This window comes from Fukomys damarensis, unplaced genomic scaffold, assembly GCF_012274545.1.
Source record: "Fukomys damarensis isolate Sample0158 unplaced genomic scaffold, DMR_v1.0_HiC HiC_scaffold_23, whole genome shotgun sequence".
NCBI classification, from domain to species: Eukaryota; Metazoa; Chordata; class Mammalia; order Rodentia; family Bathyergidae; genus Fukomys; species Fukomys damarensis.
In genome coordinates this window covers 27059047-27068163 of record NW_022900935.1, presented here as the reverse complement: position 1 = coordinate 27068163, position 9117 = coordinate 27059047, and the positions used below count along the sequence as shown (strand labels likewise).

The window sequence follows — 9117 nt, the reverse complement described above, 5'->3', positions numbered from 1 at the left end:
CCATCCGCGTTCCGCGTTCCTCTCCTACAGGTGGCATAGTCAGGGCTCAGAGAGGTTAAGGAGCGGTCCCCAGGCGGCACAGCAAGCCAGGAACGCCACCCGTGACTAACTCAGCGCGGGGTCCAGGGTGGAGAACAGGGTCTGCGGGGACGGAGGGGCCTCGTCCCTCACTCTCACTCTCCGATCTCCATTGCTGGCCTTCACCGACCCTGGTCCTGCAAACTGAATTCCGCCCAAACCGGAGAGCCGAGCCGCGGGAAAGCAAGCCCAGGGGCCTCAGTCGAGTTGAGGGTGTCTGCCGCTTCCCCTGGAGCCGGACTCAGCGCTTCCCTCCTCCCGGCCGGGCTCCGCTCCGACCCTGCCTCCTGCCTTCACCTTCCGGACTTCTCCGGTCTCTGCGCATCGCTCTCCCTGGCTCTTTCCTACTCCCCGACCCTGATTACCCCGTGACCCGTTTCCCACTGCCTCACTGAGCCATATTCTCTGTCTCTACAGCGGGTCTCTATCTCTCTCCGTGAAGCTGCCCCTCCCACCCCAGCAAAGGAACACACACCGGCAGAATCCGCCTTTTCAATAAAAAACTACAACTGGGAAACAGTGAATTAAAAAGCATTAACTTAAAAACAATCCATGTGTCTGTAAATGCGTTCCAAATGGCAGCCTTCGGTGAACCGGGGGTGGGGGATACATGTTCTGGAGCCCCAGACACAGTGTAGGGGCTTAGGGCAGAGTTGAAGCCGGCCAGCTAACCACCTGGGGAGTGGTTCTCAGAAAGGGGGTTGCTCTCCACCCTCCCTGTAGTGGACCCCATCCAGCTCCCTTGGTCCTCCCTGAGTCCTGGCATCTGCCAGTCCCTCCCCAGTGTCCCCAAACCTTTCCAACACTGACCCCCAACTCTCCCTCTGCACCAGCCCTCTCCACCCCTCACCCACACAGCTCCACAGCGCCCCCCCCCATCCTTCCAATACCCAGACCTGACCTGCCCTACCCCCACCTTCCTCTGGACCACCCAGCAACCCAGCGCAGGGAGAAGTGGTTACAAGGAAGCTGCCTTGGCCTGAAGAGACTCCCCAGGGGAACTGCACACAGATGGGGCCATGCCAGTCCCACTTCCTGCGACCTCAGGGTCCTGCCCCTGCTCATCCACATCTCTGCCTGGAGGCGGCCTCTCCAGGTTGGAAGGAGGCGGCTGCGGTCCTCCCGAGCCTCCTGCCAGAGTGGACCTCTCTTCAGAGTTCACAATGTTGCTGCTCTTACCATGCCTAAGAACCCTCCTCCCTTTCCCTGGAATGGGCGAGTTCGAGCACATCAGTTAGATCTCCATTGGAGAAGACAGGGCTGGGGATCCCAGACTCAATGGCCCCTCAATGTCTTCTGAACCAGAAGGAAAATCTGAGTCCATAAACCAGATGGGGAAGTGCTTTCTGGATTCTGAGCCTGGATCTACTAACGATAATGATTTTCAATTATGACAACAATAATAGAGCTGCTAACACTTACTGAGCACTTCCTGCGTACTCTGCGTGCAATAAAGCACAGAAGTTGCAAATGGCGATAGGACATCCCACAGTAGCTTTGCTGCCTGGGCCTCAGTTTCCCTATCTGTAGCAGGAAGGGATAAGACTAGAGATTCTCCTGGCTTAGAAACATCTGTGGATGAGTCAAAATTTTCTAGGCAAGTTTTGTTGTTGTTTGGGGGGTTGTTTGTTTGTTGCTGTACCAGGGATCCAGCTCAGGGCCTTGCTCTTGTGAGGCAGGCAGCAGCAGCACTGAGCTAAATCCCCAGCCAGGCAAGTTGTATTTGTTGTCACTTTTCCTATCTGTTTTAAAAAAAAAAAAAAGACAAGGGAGCCAACCAGGAAAATCTTGGTTCCAAATGATGCCATTTTCAAAACAACAAAACAAAAAGCCATTGTTTAGAAAAATCCTAACAGTTCTCACCAAATCAAATTTTTCTTTAATAACTGAATATGAACCTTTTAATTTTTAATGATAAAGATGCTTTTTGTAGCCTGGTATGACCGTAAACGCCTGTAATCCCAGCACTCTGGGAACCTGAGTCAGGAAGATCACAAGTCTGAGACCAACCTGAGCAACTTAACAACTGAGACCCTCTCTCAAAGTTAAAAATAGCAAAGAGCTGGGGATAGAGCTCAGTGTGAAGGCCCCGGGTTCAATCCACAGTACCACCCACCAAAAATGCTTTGTGTTCATTGTACAAGGGAGCCTTTCGAAATTCACCATATTTCACTCAGCGACTTATCAGATCCTGGTGGAGCCCAATCAGAAAATTTATACAAAGCTCCCCACTGATGCTGCCATGAGAATTCTGCTTCTCATATAATTCCTGACTCTCTCGTATCAAGATATCTGATACGTCATTCTTATTTAATCTCATCTCTAATGTTGACATGAGATTCTGGTTGAAAATCACTAATGTAGGTTCCTGAGAATTTTTGTTCTATGGATTTCATTTAAGCAGCTTCTCTGCACCCACACATGTGCTCTGAGGGGCCTGTGAAGGCGAATCTGCTACATGCATGTAAGTCTGCACATGAGCATGTGCCGGTGTGTGTATCTTTGGGGTGTGGGTGTCCATTATGTCTGAGTGGCTGTGGTGGGTGTGCCGAGTGAGGGCTGGACCCCACTGTGTGTGTTTATGGCTGGGTGTCAGTGGGTGGATGCCTCTGCTTGTGGGCAAACCTGTGCCTATGTGTAGACACGTCCTGTATAACTGTTGTGACAGACTTGCCCCTGTCTCGGTGGGGTTAAGGGTCTGCGGGAGGGAGGCCTGGCCGGGCCCCTGGAATGGCACTTGAGCACTTTCAGGTTCCAGAGCTCACAGAGCTCCTCTGCTAGGACACTGGATTTCGAGCATAAACACAGACTTCTGTGCTGAGCATTCTAATTCTGCAAGTCAAGTAGAGAGCCCAGGCAGCTGCCTGCTAATTAGCTACCCTGGGGAAAAAATTGCTGGTGCTGGAGTGGATAATGTGTTTGCCTGTTTCTGTGGGATTCTTGACCAACTGAATACCCTCCTCTCCCTCCTTCCAACCCTCTCCCTGGGCCTGGCCCTGCACCCTGGCTCAGAAGATGGTGCTGCATTTGCATGCCTGGGCTCTATCTAACACATCAGCTTTTCAGACTGGCCAATTGCTAAGCAAATGTCACTTGAGCTACAGCTCGGAAGGGGATCAGTGAGAGAAATGATCCATCTGAATAGATGAAGACTATCCCTTGCCAGATGGAGATGAGCTAGTAAAGTCCCTACAACATCAAGGACAGTCTCCATGACCCCTCCCCAGGCAAACTGTGCTGTCAGGGACAGGGACTCTTCTGCATTCCTCTAAAATTCTTATGAAAGCCTTCATCCCAGGTGTGAGGAGAGTTGCAGATAGGGCCTTTGGGAGGTGATTACATTTACATCAGGTCTTGAGGATAGGGCCCTCACTGTAGGATTAGTGTTCTTATAAGACAAGGAAAGGAAACCAGGGCTCAGGCTGTCTCTGTCATATGCAGAATGAAAGTCAGAGGACACCAGGACCTGAATTTCCAGCACCCTAACCTTGGACACCTCAGCCTCCAGAGCAGTGAGGAACAGATCTCTGTGCTTTGTTATCCAGTCCAGGACATTTGTTATAGCAGCCTGGGAGGACTACCAGATACAGTCTAGGAATTGTACTGGTACACATTTGTACACAGTGCTTTACATACAAATAAAAGCCATAGCTACTGCTTGCTCCAGAAAGTCACCGCCATGCCCCATGTGCTGCTTCTGCTGTTCCCACTTAGCCAGCACTCATTGCATTCAATGTTTCACACGCTTACTTGCTTTATTTTCTAGACAGCCCCGGCCAGAAGACATTTTGCTAGCTCCATCTGATTAAAAGGAGATTCAAACTCAGGATTGGATGCGCAACCAGTAAGCGACATAGTTGGCGTTTGAAGTCTCCCGACTCCCATGTGCAGGCTTATAGGGAAGATGAGCATTTGGGGCTGGAGGGGTGGTGGTAGGGACTCCAGCAGGGTCTGAAGAGAGCAACAGTGCCACCGCCACGAGGCTGAAACCTCCGTTCCCCGGGGCCACCTGACTTGTTCAGCTTAGCACCTTGAAACTCAGCTACTGTAATTGGGTACAGCTGTCTCCCAGGGCATCACAGCAAGGCCTCCCCAGGAGGCAGATGCACGGGCGTCCCCGAAACTGCCAAAGAATCGGCTTTTGGGTTTTGTTCAAAATAAAGATCATGATAAAAGTAATAATGTAAACTGATTTTAACATGTGCCCAATTTAAATGACAGGCTCAGGTTCAGTGTTGACATTTTCGGGCAATGCAAAGTTCTCTGGCTCTCACTCAGGGCCACTAAGTTGCTTCTACAAATAATGGAGCTACATGTTTTTCAGTTCACGGGGAGATTGTTGAATGTGCGTGAACACCAATCTCCGCCTGCAGCCCCCCACCCCACCCCGCTCTCCCGAAGCCCCCCTTCGTCCCTGCCCAAAGCTGCTCTGGGGTTATTTGGGAGTCTTCATCAGCCTCAAGCTGCAGCTGGGCCCGGAGCAAAGGCACAGACACATCATACCCCTTCAGCCCTGGACTAGCACCATGGCTGGCTCCCCGTAAAGAGAAGCGAAGGTCCTTCTGACAAGCAAGCATAAATATTTTCTTTCCCAGCCCGACTCAGATGGGGATATTCGCTGTTAATAAAGTGGCAGCTGGCTATCTGGGAGCATCTGAACACGGCCTTCTCTGGCAGGGAGCATGTCATCAATCTCTGTCCGCACCTTGTCAGATGACAGGACTTTGCTGGCCTGCTCCTTTTCAGAATGTGTCTCAGATGGCAAAAAGCAGGAGCATTTGCAAAACACCAGTTTCATCTTCTCTCTCTGGAGGACAGGGCGGAGCGGCCTAGAGTTTGCTGCCCTTGGCAAGCTGACCTATCAGGAGCATGGCCATTGGTGCCTACCAAGCCTGTTTATTTAAGCTCTGCATCAGACGGTGAGACTGTATTTACAGGGACAGGAGGGAAAGTGTTGAAGCAGGCTAGGTCTTCCCACTTTGAAAGGTGCTCAGAGCAAAAAAGGACGACACGACGATGTAATGGGAATCCTGCTTTGCTGTGAGGCATGTGGGCTGGAAATGGAGCGCAAGGCCCGGAAAGGGTTTGAAATAACATTTCAGACGAGAGGCCTCCCTGCCCCCACCTGGAAATAGGTGTCAGGATGGAAAACAGGGCACCTCTCCTCACCACTCGTCACCAGGCAGGGCTGTTTGAAATGAAAACAAAAAATTCTTCCTTCAAAGAACATGTGTTTTCGAAAGTACCATGAATTCTCTTCTTGACTTCCAAGGCTAGGCTTCGTGAAGGCCCCATTCACAGCCTGCCGAGGTCCGGGAAGGAGCTGCTGCCATGAGGTAAAACAGCAGCAGCCTCAGGGTTGCTCGTCAGTAAGCATCTGATGAGCACTAGGGCCTCTGGGTGACAAAAGGAGATAAAGATCTAGGATGACCTGAGCCTGGGTTCAAATCCCTGCTGTATCAGTTTGCTCGGGGAAGGGTGTTCAAACGTTCTGTGTTTACCTACAGAATGGAGATGATGGTACTGATCTCTAAGGATGGCTGTAGGATCCTGCTGAAGCATGCAGATGAAGTGCAGGTCCTCAGCACTTGACCTCTAACGGTGCTTGGCAATGTGTGTGTTTTCTTACTGGAGTCACAGAAGTTGCCCACTGCTGCAGAGCAGGGTGGAGCACCTCAGCTTTTCAGTCACTTCCCCCTGAGATTTGACCCCAACCACTTCTCTCATCCAGGGTCCCAGCGTTCTCCTACTGACATTGATGAGCGAGCGAGCCCAGTCTGCCCAGGACTCTGGAATTGACACCACACAGTAGCCGTCTCCATAGGCTTGTGGGTGCTCTTCTACACCTCCAGTCCACATAACCCCATTCCCCCTCACCATGCCATCCCCCCAGCCAGATGCCTGTGCCTTTAGGGAGAAAGTTACACCAATTTAGTGTGTGTGCTTCATGCCAGGCACTTCCGGTCTCAAACATTTCAGATAAGGGATACTCAGCCTGTATTATGCTATATCTACATTTTACAGGATCAAGAGAGATAGAATTAAAAGAGGTAAAGAATTTCCAAAAGGAAAATGACTCTGGGCCAAAGAAGGGCCTGGGGGATCAAGGAACACAACTTGAACACATTTGTTCACATTTAAAGATCCTTCATAGAATTTCATTTGACCCAAGAAGCCAAGGGGATTGGCTGGCAAAGGGTAGGAGTTGGATTACAATCTCCACTTTACAGAAGAGAAAACTCAATCTCCGAGAGATAAAGTGACTTTCCTGAAAGTTGTAGCTCTGCTAAAGTGTTCTGATGGGCCTGTTGCAGCAGACTTTCAGACTAGTCAGAGCACAGTGCCCTTTCTCAGTGAAGATGCTACCCTGCAGACAAACAGCTGAGATGGGCCCATCTCCATATTGATCTGTGGCTAACAGATAAGGCTACCATCTAAAGCTGGAACCAGGACTTAGTGTGTGACCAGGGCCTCCTGACTGCAGCCCAGTTCTATTTCTCCACTACCTGCCTTGACACTGATCTTGGGCAAGGCCTTCCCCATCTGTAGTGAGAGGATGTGAGAGAAAAGGTTTCTACGGCCCCCTCCCAGAGTCCAGGCTGTTGCTGGGATCAGATCTGAGCTCAGGAAGTGAAGGTGAAGACAGCAGCAAGTCCTGAGGCTCCAGACATGGGCCAAGCCCCACAAGAGGGAAGGGTGGGAGGCAGAGAGTACCGAAGCTGTCACCAACCCTCTTCCTCCTTTCCGGCCTGAGGGTCTCCTCTGCTTCCATATCTTGTTGACTTTTGAATTTATAAGGTGTACAGGTTGTCAAGGCCCCAGGATGATTGCACTCTGGACCCGCCTTGGGAAAGCAAGGCTCTACCGCAGCTGGGAGGAGGGTGGGAATGAAAGGCAGGGCTCCCCCACGTTAAGAAGAAATGAAAGAGGAGGATCATCAAAAAGAAGACAGAGGGAGAACCTCCCTTTCCTGGGAAGGAAAAGGAGAGGAGCTATACGAACTTTCTGATTGTGTTCTGAAACCCTTGATTCTTGAGCAGGTCTGACTCTGGTGGCCGGAAAAGCTCAGGTGGGGTGAGGAGCTTTATGGTGTTTGCTTGGTTTATTGGTTCTGGGGAAGAGGATATGAGGGCCCAAGCAGTTCTCTGGAGATAGGACCCCCTCAAGGAAAAGTCAAGATTTATGATTTCCGGAAACGCTCAAGGTTACTGGGCTGGGCAGAGTCAGTTTTCCTTGGCTGTGGGGACTGAAAGGAGTGAGGATCTGAAGGTAAGGAAGTCCCAGAATCCATTCCCCCACACCTCCTATTTTCATCATCTTTCATGCCTCTTTGTAGCAACTCCACATGTTGAGGGTCCTGAGACCCCCACCCTCTCCCCACCATCTTAATAATGGGAGGATTGAGTCTGGGAGAACCATAGGTCATAAGGAACTCCCTGCTAGAGAGGGCCTTTTCTCTCTGAGTGGCCACTGTGGCCAAGTCAAGAAATACTTGAGTAATTCTGACTAAAAGAAAACCAGTCTTGCTAGGGCTGTGTTCTGAGGTCACCTCTGTTCTACCCAAGGCCAGTGTGGAAGAACAGCCAGCCACCATTGCTCAGTGAGGTGGCCCAGATGGTCCTTCCACCAGCATGTGATCCCACCAAGGGTTCTTGACCTCCCGGGAAATGCCCACCCCACCACTTCTGTGGATGCTGGCCCTGACCAAGTGGCTCTGGAAATAAATGTTTCATTGACAACCCTACTTACAGTCACAAGAGGCTGGTTCCTGACATGGCCTTCCAGTCTTCCTTGGCCCCTGTTAGGAGGATAGATTTTATTTCTGGGCTTAATTAGGGGACCTTTCATAAATATTCATGCCACAAAATGAGCCCTGGCTCACAAGTGCAGCTGCTTCCCGCTTAGGAGAAATTAACATTGTTTTCCAGCAAAGAGTAATGGAGGCTGCACTGTTGGAGAGAGGAGCCTTTTCAATAGCCTCTCTAGGACAGAAAGGGACAGGCCACAATGAGAGGCACCCCGCACCCTCCACATCTCCAAATAAGGAGACTCAATCCTGTCAGATGCGAGGGGAACCCCCACCTAGGTACTTTCCAGAGTGGGAGGTACCTGAGCCATCTTGAGAACAGGGCTCAGCAAATTGCCAATCAAGAGGCAAATCCACTTGCTACCTGTTTTTGTAAATAAAGTTTTATTGGAACCCAACCACTCTTATTTGTTCAGTTACTGACTACAGTAGCAGTGTTGAAGAGTTGTGAGGAGGAAATTTCTGGCCTGTCATGTCTGAAATTTTTACTTCCTGGCCTTTTACAGAAAAAAGCTTGCTGATCTCTGTTCTAGAATCGTCTCATCCTGGAAGTTTATTATTATTATTAATAAAAGTCCCCTAACTTCAAACTCTCTGGAAGACAGCAGAGTAGTGTTTAAGTCTCACAGTCTTATAATCATACTCGCACAGACTCTGGAACCAGAGTTCCACCTCAGTTCTATCACTTCCTTAATCATGTGACTGTGGGCAAGTAACTTTGTTTCTGCCTCAGTTTCTTCATCTAAACTGGGGATGATAATAATGGCACCTACCTCACAGGATTTCCGTGAAGATTAAGGGAGTGAATTTTTATAAAGTCCTTAGAAAGTATCTGGCAAAGGATAAGCATTAAACAAGTGTTTGTTAAATAAATGGATTCAATCTTCTGTAATTCCAGAATCCCCAAAGCATAGAATCTTAACCTCCTACAAATTCCAGCCTGCCTGATCTTAGAATCTCAAATTTGACAATTCTCCTTCCCCAAGTTTCTGATGCTGGGCTAAAAGCTTTACGTGTATTATCTCACTTAATCCCTAAAGCAAGTCTTTGAAGTGGGGATTACTGGCAATACACACATGAGGAAAGTGGGGCTTTACCAAGGCTAGGAGACTAATCCAAGGTCACTCAGGGGTGAATTGCAAATTCAGAACAGGAGGCTGGGGTACCTGACTACAAAGTCCGTCTCTTAGATATTCCCACACGTGCACACACACATACACACACACACACAC

The 9117-nt window shown here is 49.8% G+C and overlaps 1 long non-coding RNA gene across 3 annotated transcripts in view; it reads right to left on the bottom strand.

Annotated features, from left to right (window-relative positions):
• LOC104852529 overlaps positions 1 to 9117 on the bottom strand; it is a 198375-nt gene that overhangs the window by 9944 nt on the left and 179314 nt on the right. The window contains exons 4-5 of one of the 3 annotated variants that reach the window (XR_004518541.1): positions 8659 to 8717; positions 7828 to 7876 (exon numbers count right to left, since the gene is read on the bottom strand). The exons of 1 other annotated variant lie outside the window; for it this stretch is intronic. This is a non-coding gene — a long non-coding RNA (uncharacterized LOC104852529). The remainder of the gene's footprint in view (positions 1 to 7827; positions 7877 to 8658; positions 8718 to 9117) is intronic. One more of the 3 variants, XR_777512.3, reaches the window with a different exon arrangement.